Source organism: Dermacentor andersoni, chromosome 1 (assembly GCF_023375885.2).
Source record: "Dermacentor andersoni chromosome 1, qqDerAnde1_hic_scaffold, whole genome shotgun sequence".
Classification (NCBI taxonomy): Eukaryota; Metazoa; Arthropoda; class Arachnida; order Ixodida; family Ixodidae; genus Dermacentor; species Dermacentor andersoni.
Genome location: NC_092814.1, coordinates 247,779,103 through 247,798,938, shown reverse-complemented (window position 1 = coordinate 247,798,938; position 19,836 = coordinate 247,779,103). Strand labels below are relative to the sequence as shown.

At 44.6% G+C, this 19,836-nt stretch overlaps 2 long non-coding RNA genes across 4 annotated transcripts in view; one reads left to right on the top strand and one right to left on the bottom strand.

The window, feature by feature from the left end:
- LOC140213008 (uncharacterized) overlaps positions 1-10,509 on the top strand; it is a 133,512-nt gene extending 123,003 nt beyond the window's left edge. Inside the window, exon 2 of the long non-coding RNA XR_011889942.1 lies at positions 10,181-10,509. This is a non-coding gene — a long non-coding RNA (uncharacterized lncRNA). The remainder of the gene's footprint in view (positions 1-10,180) is intronic.
- A 527-nt stretch (positions 10,510-11,036) lies between these two features.
- On the bottom strand, positions 11,037-18,502 carry LOC126547864 (uncharacterized). Of its 3 annotated transcripts, none has more exons than XR_011889935.1 (4): positions 17,799-18,502; positions 16,705-16,809; positions 13,895-14,039; positions 11,037-11,146 (listed from the first exon to the last, which is right to left on the bottom strand). It is a non-coding gene; the product is annotated as an uncharacterized lncRNA (long non-coding RNA). The 3 variants fall into 3 exon arrangements; XR_011889936.1 differs by lacking the exon at positions 17,799-18,502 and adding an exon at positions 17,348-17,772; XR_007602804.3 differs by lacking the exon at positions 17,799-18,502 and having other exon boundaries at positions 16,705-17,039.
- Between the last annotated feature and the right edge of the window lie 1,334 nt (positions 18,503-19,836).

Below are 19,836 nucleotides of genomic sequence, written 5' to 3'. Positions count from 1 at the left end.
CTTACACAGAATTGGCCGTACGGAAACCCCCGAATGTGAGCGAATTTTTATACGAAGATATACATCACCTCCTCCTAGCTTGGCCACATCACGACACACCAAGACGCCGACTTACATCAACCCTAATTACATTGGACCACAGACCTTTCAGTTTAAGGAAACTGTTGGATCCTTGGCCAACATTGTCCTTGCAGAAGAGTGCTTTAAAAGCACTGAAGATTGTTGGCCGTTATTAACGCTTTTATTATTCCTTTCGCTTCAATGTCGCTTTCATTTCAATGTGTTTGTGGATTATGTTATGTTGACTGTTCTGCTGTGACTATGTGATAATGCATTTACACGATGTATGCACCTGCCACTCACTAGAGACTGTATTATGAGGCGACAGTATCATTTGTGTATTTTAGACTTTCTTTACAGTACTGCGGAGTCATTCACCTTTTATATTGCAGTAACAATGCATTTCTTACATATAGTGTTAGTGTGAAAACGTTGCTTGACAACTTCTGGGGCTTGCATGAAAAGTTATTTGATAGGTAACCTTCAACCCTGTGTGTTGTAGGCTAGACCCATTCAAGAGCTAAGAAGTAGCTGGCGCCTTAAGTTGCGCGTCAACATCTCCTTATATCATATGAATAAAAAAAAACAGTTCTTACGTCTCAACGTCGCTAAAGACATTAATTAGACGTTTGCCACAAGGCCACCCCCACCCATCCATCAGCGCCTACCAAGAAGTCAAAGCAGCGTTGACACCGACTGCTGACGTATCCACAATAGGGGACCCCCCCCATACCTGACAGCCTGAACTAATGATGAAAAGGGTCAACGTCAAATGCTACCTAAGAACGGTGCCAACCTTGGATTCGCAGCTTGCTATCCTGCCACATATTCCATACCATCAGAGGGGGGGGCTTCGGAGGTGGGGGGTTGCGGAACGTTGCGAAAGCATGGGCATGGTATCGCAACCGATTCGATTATTGTGATTTGCTGCGATACAGTCATCAGATTCTCTAGTCCCGTCGCCTAGGGAAGACGACGGTATTAAAAGCGGAGACGTTTCATACAGTGGGGCCGACGTGTCCTGATGTGAACTCGGACGTTTAAAGGGAAGCTGAAACGGTTTTCAATTTCCATGAATTGCTGGGATTGGGAAGAACAGACCTAATAATTTACGGCTCCGTAATTTTTTTCTTTGTTTTATTAATATAAGGGGCGGAAATCGCTTTCTAAATCACCCCCGCGGACACGCCCCCATCGCATCCCGGAGCGCCGGGTGAGGTGGTTGCCAGAGGAGAGAACCGGCGAGAGTGACGTCACTGGCGGGGACCGAGCTGCCGGACCGGCGTGCTGGCATGTGCTGGCATGCCTCTTTCCGTCCTGCGCTTTACTGAACGACGCTATGAGAGATCTGCCGCCGCCGCCGCTCACGTTTGTTTTCTTTTGCGATTTTCGTAAACTGTTATTTCCTTCTGTGCTGCGTGAGGGCCTACAGCCAAGGGCGCCCAACACGCCCTCGTTCTGTGCAGCATTCGGCTGCGCGAACACAGGCGGGCGGGACGATGTGGTGTTTCACAGGTTCCCGAAGGACAAGAAGCTTGCAGCGCAGTGGGCCCGTGCGGTGAGGAGAGATAAGTTCGTGCCGGTGAAATCAACTGTGCTGTGCTCTTCATCTTCCATCATTACGCAGCACATGTAGGTGCACCTAGTTTAATGAAAGCCTGATTAGACCCACATTGATGCACTCGAGAAATGCGAACATTCGCAGCCATTAACGTCTGGTAACACAGTTTTAGCGTAGCCGGATAGCCTTACGACAAATGCGGAAACGCGTTGTTGCTAGCGTTGCTATACTCCGTTTCATACATCAGGTGCAACGCTGTGGAGACTTGAGATACTTCTTGCAGTGGCTGCGTTCGCACTTAGAAAAAGTTCGGTGTTGCTTGACCCGATTTTTTAGAAGATTTTCCATATATAAGCTCAGTTCTGAATGAAAAAAAAGAAAGAATTTACCCATAGAAACAATCCGTTTAATTATACGGCTGCTAACACGTTCTTTTAAATCAATTTTCTTTTCGGTATTTTTTTATTGCAGCCTGTCGCGGCAGCTTCACGTGCATGCTCGCGCGAGCAAACGCCCCTGGCACGCTGCGAAGCATAGACGGAAACGCGCGCAGTAATAAATTTTGGTGACCGGACTTCGTGCGTAGCTTCGACAGCGTTGCACCTGAGGTATGAAATGGAGTATAGGCTTGCCTAGTCACATTCGACGTACGGTTGCAGTTATCGTGTTTACCACACGGCGGTGCTAAAACTGCCTAATATCTTTATGTCAACACTAGCATGGAGCACGCATACCGATTCTTGATCGAGCCAGAATCGCAAAGTTGTCGAACCATAGTATGAATATTGCACATATAATAGCTCTGGCCATCTCTGGATTTGTATGATAAGCAACTTCCATGACTGTACCCCGCAGCACTGCATGTGCGCGCTTTGAAACGCGGCACTTATGTTCGCGATCGTGTATCAACACTCAAAAAACCACGGGACTACTTTATACAAGCAGCGGCAAGGTGCTTGTCATCGCGGAATTGCACCCGTGTTTACAATCTAATGAGAAGTTAGTGCTTCGGCATTCTTCCAGCAGCAAGTTCCCAGTGACACTTCAGCGCATTTTTTCTCCCGGCATTGGAACCTGCAGCTACATGAAAAAAAAAAAAAAAAAACATAAGTACCAGCTAAGATTTCCAACGCGCGAGAAGGTGCACACATCGCTCTCGCTGTTGGCACACTCAACATCGTCGTTGCCGCCGCTGCCGCCGTTGCCTCCATCGTTTTCCGTATCGGCTGTCGGTTCGAACATGTACGGCGAAAATACAAGCTGTCCGAGACAGCGAGAACGTTCCATAATGCTTACAACTCAGCTATGAAGCCAGAACAGAACAGCGTGCTACGCTCTGAAACGGCGGCGCCGACCGGAGACTGCCGCGAAAGACGTCACAGCGGCCCCGACCAATCACGGGCAACAGCGGCGTTCGCGCTATGCCCTGAGGCGCTGGTGTGCGTTTTCTTGGAAAAACAGCCGCTTGCGTTTGTTTCCGGCCTTTTTGAACCAGATATTCGTGTTCAGGGGACTCAAAACTGTAGAATGCCGCAGAGAACTCATTTTTTTCGAAAAGTGTTTCAGCTTCCCTTTAAGATGCTCCTGCACGGAGTGGGCTTCCGTAACTGTAGCCGTGTAACTAAAGTCAAATAAACCGTTTTTCCTTTATTCCTACTAGTGGACGTATTTGTCGATAGGCTTGGTGGATTCCTTGCCCTAACACCTCGAGCCGCAACACAGTGTATGGAAGATATGTAAATTAAGCACCTCTCTCTTCAGAGTGAAGATGAATACTCAGGTTGAGACTTTACCGATGAAAAGAATACGTAAGTTCCAAGACACGTTCCTAAACAAAGTTACGCCTGAGTGTTTATATCTACACACTTCCTTCATTATTAAGTAAAGTAATCATGGAGCGTACTTATGTGGCCTGTGTTCAGTTTAGCCTGTGTTCAGCATCATCTGGCATTCGTTACAACATTTGAGTTCTTAGTCTAAGCTTTGAGCAAAACGAGAAGAAGGGGAAAGCAGGAGCCAACGTTTTGGCAACTGGACTTGTCTTCTTCAAGGGACGTCTTCAAGACAAGTGCACTTGTCGAAACGTTCGCTCCTGCTTTCACCTTGTCCTCGTTTTGCTCAACGTCTTGAATTTCCATCTCCCGCCTACTCCCTGTTTTCCCTAGTCTAAGCTTTAGCGCTTAGAACCTTTCGGTCATGTAAATTTACAAATGCCTTAAACAAATTACATTATTACACGTATATTCGAATATAGACACCAGGTACACTAATGTTAATGATGTTGACACGCGTCTGCCAGAAAGGAAGAGTTAGATTCGTGGCAAAGTTCTGGGGCACTATAACGTAAAACTATTCCAAACTTTTCTATTCCGATTCTGCAATTAGCCCACGGCGATTGATCAAAAAAATTTTTGGACCACACCCACTTCACCTGTCTGTCAGGCGACGTCACGAAAACCGGGATAGCTCCCCATCTGATATGACGTGTACACACCGATTATGCATAATTTGACCGAGCAAAACAAAAATAGTTATTTCTGATTCGACGCTTTTTTGTCATTAGTCCTCAACTATTGGTCAAAAGTTTTCAGGCTGCACACACTTCACCTGCCTCTCACGCGACGTAACAAAACCACAAAAACTTACCGCGTCAAAGTGACGCGTACTCGTTAAAAATGCATTAATTTGCCGAACAAAACTGAATTTTCTTCTACATAGCCGCAGGCTGCCCCGTTTCGAAGGGAATAAAAGATGGCTGCCGCCGATCGCTCCGGCACTGGCTATTCGCCCCTGCCGGAGAACATGGGCTTATTTGCGTATAATAAAAGTTTTTGCGTGGCCGTGTAACGTTTTCGAGAACTTTTGGCACGTTTACGACCTCGCTCTGCCAACTCTTCTTTGCTGAGGATCCGTCTTAGCGTCATTCTTATGCTTCCGTTGCATGCCGCCGCGATTGTCGACGAGCCACCGCAAGCAAAGTAAGAGAAAGCGGAGCAATCGCAGACGCCGGCACCACCCTCTTCATCCGGTTATCGATATTCAGTGCAGTGGCTCGGCCCCATCGAATCCCTCTCCCCTTGAGCATGCTCCTCGCCTGTTGTGAGCCAATTAGATGAGACAAGCCGCTCAACGTAGGCAATGTTATTAGTTTTTCAAGCAAACGAAAGTGACCTCCTATGAACGAGGGGAGCATTTGATAAGTTTGCGTATACCGCCAAAGCAAGCATCGGGCGGTCACCCTGCGGGCGAACGCCTGATGCTTGCGTCGGCGGTTACGCAAATTTGACGTCAGGAGATTGGAATAAGAAGATATTGGAACAGTTTTACCTTATATGGCCCCTGGCATTGGCTGATTCGTCAACGTCACTGCAAAGTGACAATATCACCCATAAATAAAAAAACCTGTCCCGATCTCGTTCCACACGCCGACCTTTTTTATCGACACAGCCTCCTTCCATGCACGAAGACCCCAACCTTGCCCTCACCCCCTCTCGGTGTCACTACGAAGGTAAATTGGTTTACTCTTCTTATTTCTGGAATATAAAGCAATAACTTAAACAATTTCCTCAGTTCGTGTTGCCTAAGGTCGGCCTGAGCAGGCTGCAAGCATTGTTTTGGCAGCCGAAGTCGGCCTGTTTGTCCACCGATTTTTCGACCGCCGAAGAGCGTCGGCGGGAAAGTGCCTCGCATTCCGCTGGGACGGTGCCTCGATGTACGCGGACTTCCGTCCCCGTGCGGCGCCCGAACGCCGCGGTTGGGAAGCACCATCGAGGCGTGCGAGTGCTCCAAGGAAAGAGCGTTGCGTTCCCCGCACGAGCCGCAAATAGGAAGCTGCCGCCTTTCCCGCACCCGAGGCATATACGAACGCCGTCCATCTGCAAGCGCTTCCCTTCTCGGCCAACATCAACAGCTCGCGCATTAGACCGAGCGGCCAAACATTGGCTTGCTGTAACGAAGGGGTGGTCAATTTTCCTTCCGCTGTCTCCTTTCTCAACCTTTCTCGGCAATGAAATAAATCTACCCTAAGCGTATTCTCTCAGCTTTAGGCGGCTCTTTGAAACGAAAGCTATGTAGCGACATTAAATCTAACACGTGTCGATGAATTTTTTATTATTGAATAGTTTTCTGGCAAAGTGGCCCTGCAAATCTTATGAAGCAAGTGCGTGAGGGGTGTCCCAGAGAACCCAACATATTGTGTGTAAGAGACAATCCAATCTCTTTTTCTGTGACTTTGGGCGTCTCCACTCGAGCCCTGCGTCATGAAAAGCCTTGACAGAGAGAAACACTCTCGTATACGGGGTCTTTTTAGACACCAGATATTTTTTTTTATGAAAGGAAGTATTGAGAGTAGCAAACACGGCGTTTTTGTAGACGAGTAATCCCTGGGCAAGGCGGAATACTTTGTCGCTAATAATGTGAGCTTTAGAAGACAAATTAACAAATATTCATTAATTTACTCTTTTTTATTAGTGCCTTGAGGGACAGTTGTCTAAATTTGGAGGCAGTGACATATTCATGGGCACCTATCTTTTAAAAATTCTGGAGATCACACGTAACTCGAGATACTAATAATCAAATTCTAAAGCTCAATCGAGGCAATAACGAGACTGAGCGCGTCCCGCTGCGCGTCAGATGGCAACGCCCCCGTAAGGAAGTGCGGGGCGAAGTTTGAATGATAGCACGGCGCGTCAAATCCTGACCCGACACAAAGCAACGTTGGCACGCAACCACACACGCTTGCCAGGCGAAGCGTACCTTATCAGGAGCTGCTGCGACTGGCCGAAACCTTGGACGCCTTGGTCTGAAATGATAACGGGGCCGCCTTTTCTGAGCTCCCTTGGCACTTTGCGTCGATGCTGATGGAGTTTACCGTTGAAATTTGATATCTCGAATTAAGTGCCACTTTCAATATTTTTAAAAAATACAGGATGCATTAAGATGTGACCGCCGTCAAACATGCAATTTACACAACTGCCCCCAAGGCACTAACTTAAAAGCTAATTATTATATATTTATTAATTAGTATTCGGAAGATCACGTTATTAGCACCAAAGTCTGTCTATCTCGCATAGCAACTCACCTGCAAAAACGCTATATTCGCTGACCAAAAGGCCACATTCGCGACCTTTTTATATAAAAAATATGTAATCATCATCATCATCATCAGCCTGGTTACGCCCACTGCAGGGCAAAGGCCTCTCCCATATTTCTCCCACTACTCCGGTCATGTGCAAATTGTGGCCATGTTGTCCCTGTAAACTTCTTAATCTCATCCGCCCACCTAACTTTCTGCCACCCCCTGCTACGCTTCCCTTCCCTTAGAATCCAGTCCGTAACCCTTAATGACCACCGGTTACCTACCCTCCTCATTACGTGTCCTGCCCATGCCCATTTCTTTTTCTTGATTTCACCTAAGATGTCATTAACGCGCGTTTGTTCCCTCACCCAATCTGCTTTTTTCTTATCCGTTAACGTTACACCCATCATTCTTCTTTCCATAGCTCGTTGCGTCGTCCTCAATTTAAGTAGAACCCTTTTCCTAAGCCTCCAGGTTTCTGCCCCGTACGTGAGTACTGGTAAGACACAGCTGTTATACATCTTTCTCTTGAGGGATAATGGCAACCTGCTGTTCATGATCTGAGAATGCCTGCCAAACGCACCCCAGCCCATTCTAATTCTTCTGATTATTTCAGTCTCATGATCCGGATCTGCGGTCACTACCTGTCCTAAGTAGATGTATTCCCTTACCACTTCCAGTGCCTCGCTACCTATCGTAGACTGCTGTTCTTTTCCGAGACTGTTAAACATTACTTTAGTTTTCTGCAGATTAATTTTAGACCCACCCTTCTGCTTTGCCTCTCCAGGTCAGTGAGCATGCATTGCAATTGGCCCGTGAGTTACTAAGCAAGGCAATATCATCAGTGAATCGCCAGTTACTAAAGTATTCTCAGTTAACTCTTATCCCCAATTCTTCCCAATCCAGGTCTCTGAATACCTCCTGTAAACACGCTGTGAATAGCATTGGAGAGATCGTATCTCCCTGCCTGACGCCTTTCTTTATTGGGATTTTGTTGATTTCTTTATGGAGGACTACGGTGGCTGTGGAGCCGCTATAGATATCTTTCAGCATTTTTACATACGGCTCGCATACACCCTGATTCCGTAATGCCTCCATGACTGCTGAGGTTTCGACTGAAAAAAATATGTATTCTCTAAAAAAAAACACACACACTGTAATACAGGGCAGTAATGACATCAGAATACTTGCATGTATAGACGTTTAAGATAGGACGCTCTATTTTAGCGCTCTGCTCCCTCTGTGATCGACGCTTTAATTTTAGATACATCCGCATAGTTTATCGTGACAAACGTTGCCTACGTAGCATACAGCAATTGAAATTGCAAACGGAAATTGCAGAAGAAAGACCATAACTGTAAAGTACAGCGCATAAATTCTGAGCACGACAACACGCTGTACGGATCGAGCATACTTCTATTAATATCGCCGCATATGGCTATATATATATATATATATGTATTTTAAATTTTAAGGCGTCACTTTACCAAAAATGATAGGCAATTGAGAGCAATAACCTGAACACGAACACAATTCAACCGCAATCGCATTGTTTTCTTTGGCGTTTCAAGCAGTTCATCGAACGTGGCAGGACTGCCTTTAATTGCAGCCATGTCTTCTCGAAGAGTTTGCGGATCTTTGGCCAGCTTAGCACAATTCGACAGGTTGAAATTTGCGCCTACAGCATAATCACAATGATAACCAAAGAGAATAATAGCAGCAGCAATTGCCGTCAAAATTGAAGTTGTATTTGCAAACTAGCAACAAAAAACGAACCTGTAGGGAATGAATAGACATGTAAGTGCTTGCGCACACCACAAACACTGCTGTCAGGATGGTGGGCGATGAGGTAAAACAAGTGGAAAACGGTGTTTTATGTGTGTGATTTTTTTTTTTACTGGCAATGTTGGCAATAACTATGTCGACGGACTTTTTGAACGTCGCCTCGTTGAATGAATGAAAGAGCTCAAATGAACAGTTGCTGCAATAAAGCGGTGTGACAGGAAGCACTCGTCTGCATTTAAAAAAATGCGCAAATGAAAGACAAAGAACCCGGTACATAGTATTCAACAGGGCATGAAAGGAAGGAGTGTTCAAGGAATACATTGGGCGGACGCTTTTTAACAAAAATTAACAGGAGAAAGCAAGCCACAGTTTTGCGATATCCCAGAACAAATCATCACAGGCATCATCAAAGTCGAACACAAAACTAAAGTTGCGTTTGTGATCACAAAACATCAAACAAAAAGTCAAACGAAAGGTTGTAATTCGCAAAAAGAAAGAAAGAAGGCTATGTAGATGAATAAATAAAAATAATGTGTTAAATGACCCAGCTCGAAATCTTAAATAAGAAAGGCATTTCCCACGTGTGCTTTAGCAGGTACTCTGTTCGAATGGTGCGAGATTGGGGAGTTCTAGAAATAGCGTACCCAAACGTCTTTGCGTACCCAAAGCCCCACGGCCTTGCTTGTCTTCTTTTGTATGCCCAGTGGTTTGCGTTCCTTAACGTTGGATGAACAAAATTTATAACTCTCTATTCCGAGATTAGTTGCCCAGCGCCTTCTGTTTGCCTTCCTTGACGAGACTTGTGTACTAGTAACGCGGGGATTAACCTTCGTGTCGGCAATAAAGTACCTACAGGAGAGTATTTATCGGGAAAGCTTGCCAGGTTATGCCTGTCTTATGTCATATGCAACTACGTCATACGCAATCATATTACCACCATCACCTACTGCTGTAAGATGTGGCATTAAGTTATTCCCTTGTAGACGCCACGTGGACGTTGCCATGCAAATGAATTCTGTTGCTCAGATCAATTAAGAGTTGTTTGCTCAACAATGTGACCTTTCGCTGCTGCGTTGGCTCAACTAAGCTAGCCGAGAGTGAGTGAGTGACTGCTTTACTAATCGAAAAGGTGAGGGGTAAGGGAAGCTAAGCTCCGTAGACTGCCATTTTGTGCTTCTGGATGTAGCCTTCACCTCGTACCAGGACCCGTGTCTGGACGTCTCGGTAAGCGCAGGAGAGGAGGGCCTCCCATTGCTCCTCGGTGAGGTGGCGAGACGAGGTCGGTGGGCAGGGTATCTTCCGGGCAGCCCCAGAGGACGACATCGCCGCACAGGCAGCAGAGTGAATCGATGACACCTGGGTGGACGTGCGAATACGCGAGTGGGCGCAGAAAGGTGGCGCCAGGCGATCTCGGACCGCTGGGCACCAGAGCATTGGTGCCCAGCGTATTCTTCTCAGCTAGCTTAGGAAGGTTAGAAGAACATTGCGCTATTTTCGTCTACCTCGTTCTTTCCTGTGTTTGTTCTTTCTTAGGCGCAACTCTTCTGAAACATAGCTTAGGAATGGCCCCTCACGGCAGTCTTCCTAAGCTAGCCGAGAAGAGTACGCTGGGATCTAATGCTCTGGTAGATAAATACAGACACACCACTGAACTATGTTTGCATGGCTATTCTTTAACACTTATAGAACCTCTAGAGCCCTACTAGAAAATCCTATTTGTTTTCAAACGGGTTTCATCAAATAGGGTTATGGAACGGGACCCCGTTTGATCCTGTTCAGTCCTGACCTGTTTAAATCCTGTTTATTCCTGTTTAAACCTGACCCGTTTAAATCCTGTTTAAACCTGACCCGTTTAAATCCTGTTTGATCCTGACCCGTTTAAATCCTGTTTAATCCTGACCCGTTTAATCCCGTCCTATCTAACCCAGACCTGTTTGCCCCTGTTCAGACCTATATTTTGCTGCATTCATACCTGGTCCTTTCAGAATGGATTGATGTTGCTTAATATAATTTACTCTTAAACCTATTTTGTACATTTGTGTATTTGCGATCAGCATTGAAGAGAAGTAGATCTGCATTATGTTTGCAACAAGAATGCCACTTTCACATGTTGGTTTGCCTGGTACATTGCTTGATACGAAGATAAACACAATTTTCGGCATAAATTGATTAGCACTACCAACACTGATGTGATACATCATGAACAAGTTTTGTATGACCCACGAGTACGTTCTCTATGTATGACCTACAAGAAAATGCACCCTGAAGAAGACTGTACCTCATTTTCATATTTACTACTAGTATGCAAATGTAATTCTTGCAGATTTAGTATTTGTTCGATTACTTGTACTCGTTTTAATGCAGTGCTTTTTGTTGTAATGGTTTGTTCACAAATCCACAGTAAAGCGTAATTTTGGGGTGAAAAATGTCGGGCAAAGTATTGGCATGTACTTGTAAGTGAAAAAGACAAGTATACTTTACGTAGGTATTTCTGTACACCAACTTGAGCTTTCATTAAGCCTGAAGTCATCCGGCTTAAAAAAAAGCATGTCATAAATGTCACAAGCACTGTTTATTGGACCTTCTAACGGTATTTCGATGCATCCAGTCTGCCGAGAGAAGACCGCTGGAGTGGGTTGCTTGGGTGAGAGCGAGCAGGGCACCTGAAAAAGTAAAGCCAATAATTTATCTTGACTCATGCAACAGGTTGGCACACAGGCAAATTCGCCTATGTTCCCACAGATAAGAAAGGTTCAGCATTCCGGTCATAGGAGATAATGAATAAATCTTATTGAAAAATATGTGGTTTCATGCAATGCCTATGTTTCAAGGGAACATGGAGTACTGTGGGAGAATAAGCTGTCATAATTAGCAGGCGATTGAAGCAAGTGTTATAGGAAAAAGATGGACACATCGTTTGATTAGCAATAATTACTAGTATTGAAGCAACAGAATACAAACATGAAATACCTTTAAAAACAACACCGACAGGTTGAGATAATAAATTATTCAGAAACTAAACCCTTCTGCCAGCAAAATACCGTAGTGTACTGGCTTTGACATTGCGCTGCTCAGGCAGAGGGCGTGGGATTGAATCCCGGCCACAATGGCTGCATTTAGATGGCAGGGAAATGCCAAAACCCCTATGTAAGGTCTATTGGGTACACGTTAAAGGAGACTAGGGATCCCGCCTACTTGAAGTTATAAAAACCGGGGTAAATTTCGAGATAAGCAAACTCACAAAAGTAGAAGGCCCTGGCCATGCGAAGACCATATAAAGCCTTTTAAGGTAGGTGCCAGCAGCCGCAAGATTTCTTGCAAAAGCGAAATATAGCAGAAGCGGTATTTTCACGTAGATCACTTTTGCAAGGTATTTTACAACTTGACACCCGACATGTTGGGCATCTACGGGCAACAGCAATTCTTGCACAGATCATAGCAAACACTGTTGCACCTAGGTATACATAGACACATAGGTATAGGTACAGTCGCCGACTGATTTTCCGGACTCCGAAAATTCGGACTTCATTACTCGGTCTGCTTCACGGCACCGCCATTCTCCCCATGGACCATAATGTATAACAACTTCCGAAAGTTCGGTCGCCTTGCAACCTCTCGTCTGATTTTTCGGACACTCCTTGAGCCAACTTGATCGAGAGCACCATGCACCGACTCTGACCGTTGCATGGTTCTACTTGCTGAACGACATTTTTGTTTTGAACGGAGCCTCCTTGCTGCCCCACGAAGTGGCGCTACTGCAAATCCCTGCTCATCATCATCATCTCTGCCTGGTTTGTAGCTACAGCAGTTCCGGTCTCAGCTTAGTATGCCATGTCAAGACAATCCAGCAGCTGATTTGTTTGTTTCTTCGTGCACGACGCTGCGAGTAGGCCAGGTTTTTTGTTTGAGCAACTGATGTCTGCGTGACGATGTTTGATGAAGCAAGATGGGCCAATTCATTCCACTAATATCTAGAATAGCTACCTGTAAGCACCACCTACCTTTCAACAACATTTGCAAAGCAAAAAACCTCATCCTGAAAAGTCTGCACATGACGACATCGGTAGCATCATCAGCGTGGGGCCTCAAGATAATTCGGCAAGCCAAGAAATTACTGACAGCACGAGTGCAAGCATGCCAACAGGAAATCAGTGGCTGAATAATGCACCTTCTACCAATTGGTAGACAGTGCATTTTCGCAAAGCCCTAACTATAGCAGATCATTGTTCAGGAGTTCCCGAATGCACAACTCTATGCCATTTTCACACAGACTCTAGGCAAGCACCTCTGCACAGTTGCAAGAAAAAAAGCTAGATGCCCCAAGAGAAATGAGCCCACTCAAGCCATGGAAGTTGTGTTTACCTTGTCTTCCTACAACTACTCAAAACCTAGGACTGCCGTTTTGCACAAGGGAACAAACGTCAACATTGGTGCCTCGCCCAACACAAGTGGTCTGCGCTGTAGAAGGTGCAATAAGTCAGCCCACAGATGAGGCCCACACCAGTGCTGTCAGTGTGCTGTACAAATTGCAGAAGCACAGCCTACAAGCTTGTCTGCCTTAGTGTGATCGCACCAATGAACGAAAACTAACGAATCAAGTTTGTTTCGTGCCAAGAACAGTTGCCTCATGCTGGCTTGGTTTGTTGTGTAGGCATGTAAATAATGAAAAGGCCTGCATCACTATCTCTGAAAAAAAAATCATGTAACAAAGCACGTACAGTACACAGGTGCAGTGTCTATCACATACCATTTCGTGCAGTAGAGGCTACATCGGATAAACCGGCCAATGTATAAATGACTGGCAGCGTGACCAAGCAAACTTGATGCATGGGTCAGTTAGCAGTGGTAGTGCACTGCTCTCGGCACACATGCACCTATGTTTGAAAGCTGCTTGATCGTGACAAAATATAAAGACAAAAGCGCTGGAGAGATATCTGAGGCTTTTCTTATATGTATGACGAGGAACCTAGCGCTAGCTCCCCATGCAGAGAATTACTAGACAGTGACACTGCTTCTTATCATTGTAAAACAAGTGTCACGCTCACCATGTTTCTGTGCGAACAGCATGTATTCAGATCTATTCTCCCCCTTTCACCTTTTGCACAATATCACTGTGCGAGCAATAATACTGAACTGTTAGTAGCACTCTGTCCTGTTGCCTCCTTTCTTTCCTTGTGAATTGTGTGCTAAATAAGGCTTTTTTTGGTGAAAGAGTGCTAGTTTAACGCATAAACTAGCGCCATGGCACTTTGCGATAAAGGACTGTTATAATTCTCTAAAAATTTGTCCATGCAGAACTGTGTCAAAAGAACACCTTAAAGAAAGAACATGAGTGTATCTATCATAAAGACCAATCCTTGTCTTTTTTCCTTAACATAATTTTCAATACCGATATTGAAGTACAAGCTCACCATATTATATCACCTTGTCAATGAAGCAAGGCACAATGGTGCCCAACTGTCGCGGGACCAACTTGGATGTGGAGATCAGCGCAGATCAGCAACATAGCATGGTCTGCTTACACTTCTTCTCCAGGTCCAGCCATACCTACAGCAGCTATAAAACAAGTGAGCTTAGAATCACAAGCGAAACAATATAAAAAGTGACACTGAACAAAGCAACTTTCGTTAAGCATAAATAGGATCGAAATGCTGACATTATGCCCATAAGTAACTTCACTTTGAGCAACAAAGCATCCAATTTAAGAAAGATTATATGTATCAGCTATCTATGTGAGAAAGATTAATCGAACGCCCTCTATTTGCCATACCCCTCCCCTTATGCATGGATGTCTCCCTGACTGAGTGAGCTGATCTCAGGTATAGTGTAATTAAAGGTTGTCACTTGGTGGGCCAATCCCGATACCATTGCATGACTTGTACAATAATTTTAATGTATTGTAATGCTGGCCATCCTGCAGGCACTGCAACATTATAGCACCCATAAGGCTAATGGTATTACCTGATAAGGTTAACTAATAGGTGTCCCCAGAAGCATAACTCGGCATGTATACTCGGAGGCCATTATTATAAGAGAAGCAATGGCAGAGGTGAAGCTTTATCCTGTGCCATATGCAAAATGGCCGAGCACGCCCAGCTTCTGGTTACATTCTCACTTGTGACCACTGCAACAGGCTGACTGACATGCGTAACCAGCAGTTTGTAGGACCACATTTTCATACCCTGCAATTTGTTTTACATCTGAAGAGATCAGCCTCAAGCTCCATGATGCGCTGCACTCAAGAAGCATTATAAACTGGCAACATTTAAATGCTATGCTGCATGGTTTGTTGCATGCTTTAGGAATTTACTTATTTATTATACACATAGCTCATAGGCTCCAGTTGGAGTATTGCATGAGGTGGCAAGAAAACAAATTCTGAACAAGAACATTCAACAAAACAAGTCAGACCAAAGAAGAAAAAATAACATACCCTCCTAATGGGACTATGTATCTGGCAGCTAGCTTCTAAAAAAGACAATTAGGCATCTTTTACTACTGGTAGCGCTTTAGGGGATGGAATGTAGAATTCCAAGCTTCATACACTTTTAAGCCACCTTTCGTGGCTTTTTGTTTTGAACTCCTATTCTCTGTACTATTATAGAAATGAATACCCCCTCCAAAATAAAACAAAGAAAAACATGTAATGCACAGTAATGTAACACAATAATGTAATGCACAACAGTGAATACTTAGAAAAATGTAATTAAGAACATGGAGTCTATGTGGGCACAGATGTTAGAAGTCTACATGAAAGCATAATAATAAAGGTGGGCAAAGCATTTATGCTTTTGTCGGGCAAGCTGCAGCAAGACATACAGGTAAAGCATGCCTCACAACACAGTCCCTAAAAATATCTGTCACAATACAGTGAGTAGGTATATCATGCATATCTACAATAGCTCCTAATTATATTTAACTCAGAGGGGGCTACCTATGTAACTTGATCAAACTGAAGGTGGGCCAAATTCTAAATATACGATTCAAGTAGACAGAAAATGGACGTTATGAAAATGCGTCTACAGCAAGTGTTGTACATTATTGTTGTACATTATGTCATACCTGCCAACCTGTGAACATAATATTTTGTAAAAATGCTGCAGACACTAAATTCTTTGTTGGGGACATAGCACACATTATTTTAAAGCTTGCTCTCAGCACCCCCATTGTTGCATACACACACACATTATTAATAAAGGGAAAATCGCACATCTACCCGCTCGTAGCAATTGCTACAAAAGAAACCCGTACGGATTCCTCGAAAGGAAAGCCTCACAATTGAAAAAAAGAAACCGTCCAGGTCTGGGACTCAAACCCGGGACCACCGCCTTTCCGGGACAGCCGCTTTACCATCTAAGATAACCAGGCGGCTAGCAGATGGCCGGACCAAGTCGAATTTGTCGACAACATGAAGCAAAGGCAAGGGTCTGACGTAATAGTTCTGCGGAAATGCGCAAGGTGTAGAGAAGTAATTAATAAAGGAGAAAAAAATATTATGTCAAACCCTTGCCTTTGCTTCGCGTTGTCAAGTAATTCGACTTCGCCCTGCCATGTGCTAGCCAGCTGGTTATCTCAGATGGTAGAGTGGCTGCCTCGGAAAGGCGGTAGTCCCGGGTTCGAGTCCCGGACCAGGACGAATTTTTCTTCAACTGTGCGGCTTTCCTTTTGAGGAACACATACAGGTTTCCTTTGTTGCAAATGGTACGAGCGGGTGGATGTCTGATTTTCCCTTTATTAATTACTTCTCTCCACCTCGTGTGTTTGCGCAGAACTATTACGTCACACACACATTATCAACCATTATTTAACTTGTCGTGCAGCACGAAAAGCAGCAGCGAACTTGAAACCAGTAACTGACAACATTTTTTTTTAGATTACAGAGCTTTACGCTGCTTCAGGAATTTATCTGACTAAACTTCCTAAAAGCACGTGCCCCTCTGATGTTCTCGTTAGAGATATTGCATCGCTAATAATAAAGCAGTACAAGTACCATTATAATTAATTTTTTACATGCATTTTAACAATGTCATACCGTCAATCTCTCAACAGCTTTAAAACATCTTAACCAACACAACTTCATTGTCTTTCTAAAATGACATTAATAAAATTGTAAAATGAGCCCACATTTGTAAACCCACGAAAAATTCAGGAGTTTCCAAACATGGATGATACCAACAAAATCTGCAGCTCTTGTAAGTGGCAGCAACTGCTTTGCACACACCTTGTCACAGCATGCACATCAGGTACTTTTCCGTGCTGTTGAGGCTGCAGAAGTGCCGCAGGTGCATATGTGGAGGTGCCTCTGGTTCACAAAATCTTGCCATCCCTAAACAATAATAAATACTTATTTATTGTAATCCCTGCTGAAACTGCAAACTTGTGATATAAAAAGATCACGTCATATTTTGAAAAAAGTCTCATACAACCAGTTACATGAAGCTGCAACTGGTTGTGCAAATATCTGATTGTAACATCACAGGCGGTTAAATAACACGTAAATCGAACTGTAGAGAACATGAATCTACTATGAAAAGGTTCACACAAACGTACAGCTGTATAACGTGAAATGTGAATTGTACTATGAAAAAATTCCTTAGGACATGAAAAGCGTTCCAAAACCTAACTTGTCTATGCGGCGCAACAAAGCACTGCTCCCAAAGGACGATGCGCTTAAAATTACAACAGACCACCTCATTTCTGGAGAGACAATACAGAAAAGAGAAAGATTTTTCGATTAAAAAGAAACATTGCTTATGTAATTTCGGCTTCTCTGCTAGATCGGAATCCTTTACAAGTACACGAAAACACAAGGACACTAATACACGTCATCTGACGACACACTATAAACAGAAGAATTTCCATACAAGCTAAAAATCTGGCCATGCGTCGACGAAGAAATCGGGTGCTATCTCGCGCAGCTGTTAGCTGTGACGACGACACATCGACGTACTACTTCTAGAAATGACTATACCATTTCTTAATGAAAAATTATGTACACAAACAGTAACTTTCTTTGCTTGAATTTTTGTGCCCATTTAGATCAAAGAACCACCCGCGCTAGCGTGCTTCATAGGTGAAAGTAAATAAACCACAGATAGAGCTGTTGGTAACATGAATACGTTTTAGGGCAATTTCCATGGAACTTTTTGCTAAATGTGCACTGCGACATGAAGAACAACCATTTGAAAAGCACATTTATAATTCTTGCTGCTTTACAAATCCGGATCCGGTTGTTGTACGGATCTTGCGATACGTACAACAACGCACACTTCACGAACCATAGACAGGAAGAATGCGCGCAAGCGCCGGACTTACCTTTCTAGGCGTACTCGGAAAACGCTCCTTTTAGCGTCACAGGTGCCGCGGTATCGACTGCACCAACGGTCCTTCCGGCGCACACACTGTTGAATTGCGGATCAACTACAGGACGTAAGAGCACAACTTTCACCAAATTCTTCCGTACAGCGCGATACGATGCGACAGTGCCAGAGGAGGAGATCCTGTTCATGAGCCCGGAACAAAGGAAGCGCGAAGGGTCATATCTTCGACATCGGCGCACCACACGAAGGATACTGCGGGCTACATTACGCGGTCCCAGGGGTTTTGTGATTCTCAATGCATACAAAATGCACCACAATTTCTCTCGGCACAGCGTACACACGATTAAACAACTACATCGGACGGCGTCAATGCAGCAAGCACTCACATGTGGCGACAACTGAGGACGGCAAAATAATATCACCTGTAACTTTACCGGCGCTACCTGTGCTGCCATCTGTAGGCCGCCACCGAAAGCGACCGTGCTTTCGGTGATCTCATGGATGGTGACGGCCACTCTTCCACCGTGGTGACGGCGTTGTATTTCGATGTTATGCGAGTCGTACAGCGTCTTGTACGACGTGTTTCAGCAACGTTGCTTTTAATAGAGAGGACAGCAATCTGCGTATACGCCGTATAGACGTCTCACCCACTTGAAAAACACAACAGCAAATTTTCAGTCTGTCGTATTTTGGGACGTTGTGACTGTAGTGTGACGCCCTGTAGTCGAAAATTCTGTAGTTCCTGATCAATATTTGATTAAAAATTGACAGAGGTCATTTTAAGGTTATGTAAAATTATTATTACGAAATAAAATAAAAAAATAAAAGTAGAAAAAAAAATGCCGTTTGCCTAGGATTCGAACTTTGGACCTGACGGTTCCGAGACAAGCATTTTACCACTGCACCACGCCGAACATCGCTGCTGGCGTATGTTAAAGCTATGTCAAGAGTGTAAATTGCTGTCTGGGTTGCTGTTTACATTTGCATTTTAAAAGCCACGATGCGCTTTCACTTCACCGCGTCAACTCCCGCATCTCTAGATGAGCAAAAGTGTTGTTACCATCGACAGGTACATCGTGGAGTGCTAGACCATCGATGTTGCTGTAACGATATCCATATTTCATACGAAATTCAGAAACAGACAACGGTGACCGGGGACACTGAGGGTTGTTACTGCTAATTTCGACAGTTGTCTCTTGCTCTTTACACTTTTGAGCTCGCATATAATTCGTGTGTTCAATACAATATAGCTACATAAACACTCGTGGGTGAGTCTTCATCTCGACAGAATACTGGCTTCTCACGGCAGCGCTGTACCAGATTAATGAGACCCGAGCGAGACAGCTTTTCACGCAACTTTGTGGAACAATCCAAAACTTCTTTCCCGCTTCGCATATGCTTGTGCAATATTTCTGGGAAATTAACTAATGTGTCAGTGTAACCGCACATGTAAGTCCACAGGCCTGTGTGCCCCATCTTACCAAATAAAACAAAGCGGATACGCAGCCATTCCCGCAGATGGTATGATTTTGATCAGCGGCCGATTTTGAGGAGGCCGGTAGGGCGTTGCTGGTGCCGCGTCGTCACGGCACAATTATAACAATTGGCAACGTCGACTTTAATGCCGGTGTCGGTGCTATCAGTACTGCCGGCTCCAAAGAAGCACGATTGAATACCGCGCAAGAAAAAAAGTACAGTGTACACCACCGATGCGAAGCTGACATTTTAAAGGGCCGCGACGGAAAGTGCTTCTGTTGCGACTTCAGAACTCTTGGCCGTCGCGACCGAATGTTTCTGTTGCGACGTCAGAATCGCTGTCGTAACGTCAGAAATGTCTGTCGCAACTTCAGAAACGTTAGGAACTTCTGTCGTACAACAGAAATTGCTGTAGTTGCAGCAGGAATTCCTGTGTCTTTTTCAACTGGGCAGGACCGGGAATCGGTTTGAAATTCGCAGCTAGCATATCGCAGTTTGGTCTGTGAATGTTCCGAGGTGGTCACGCAATTTCTGTAGAGCTTGATAATGGCCCCAAT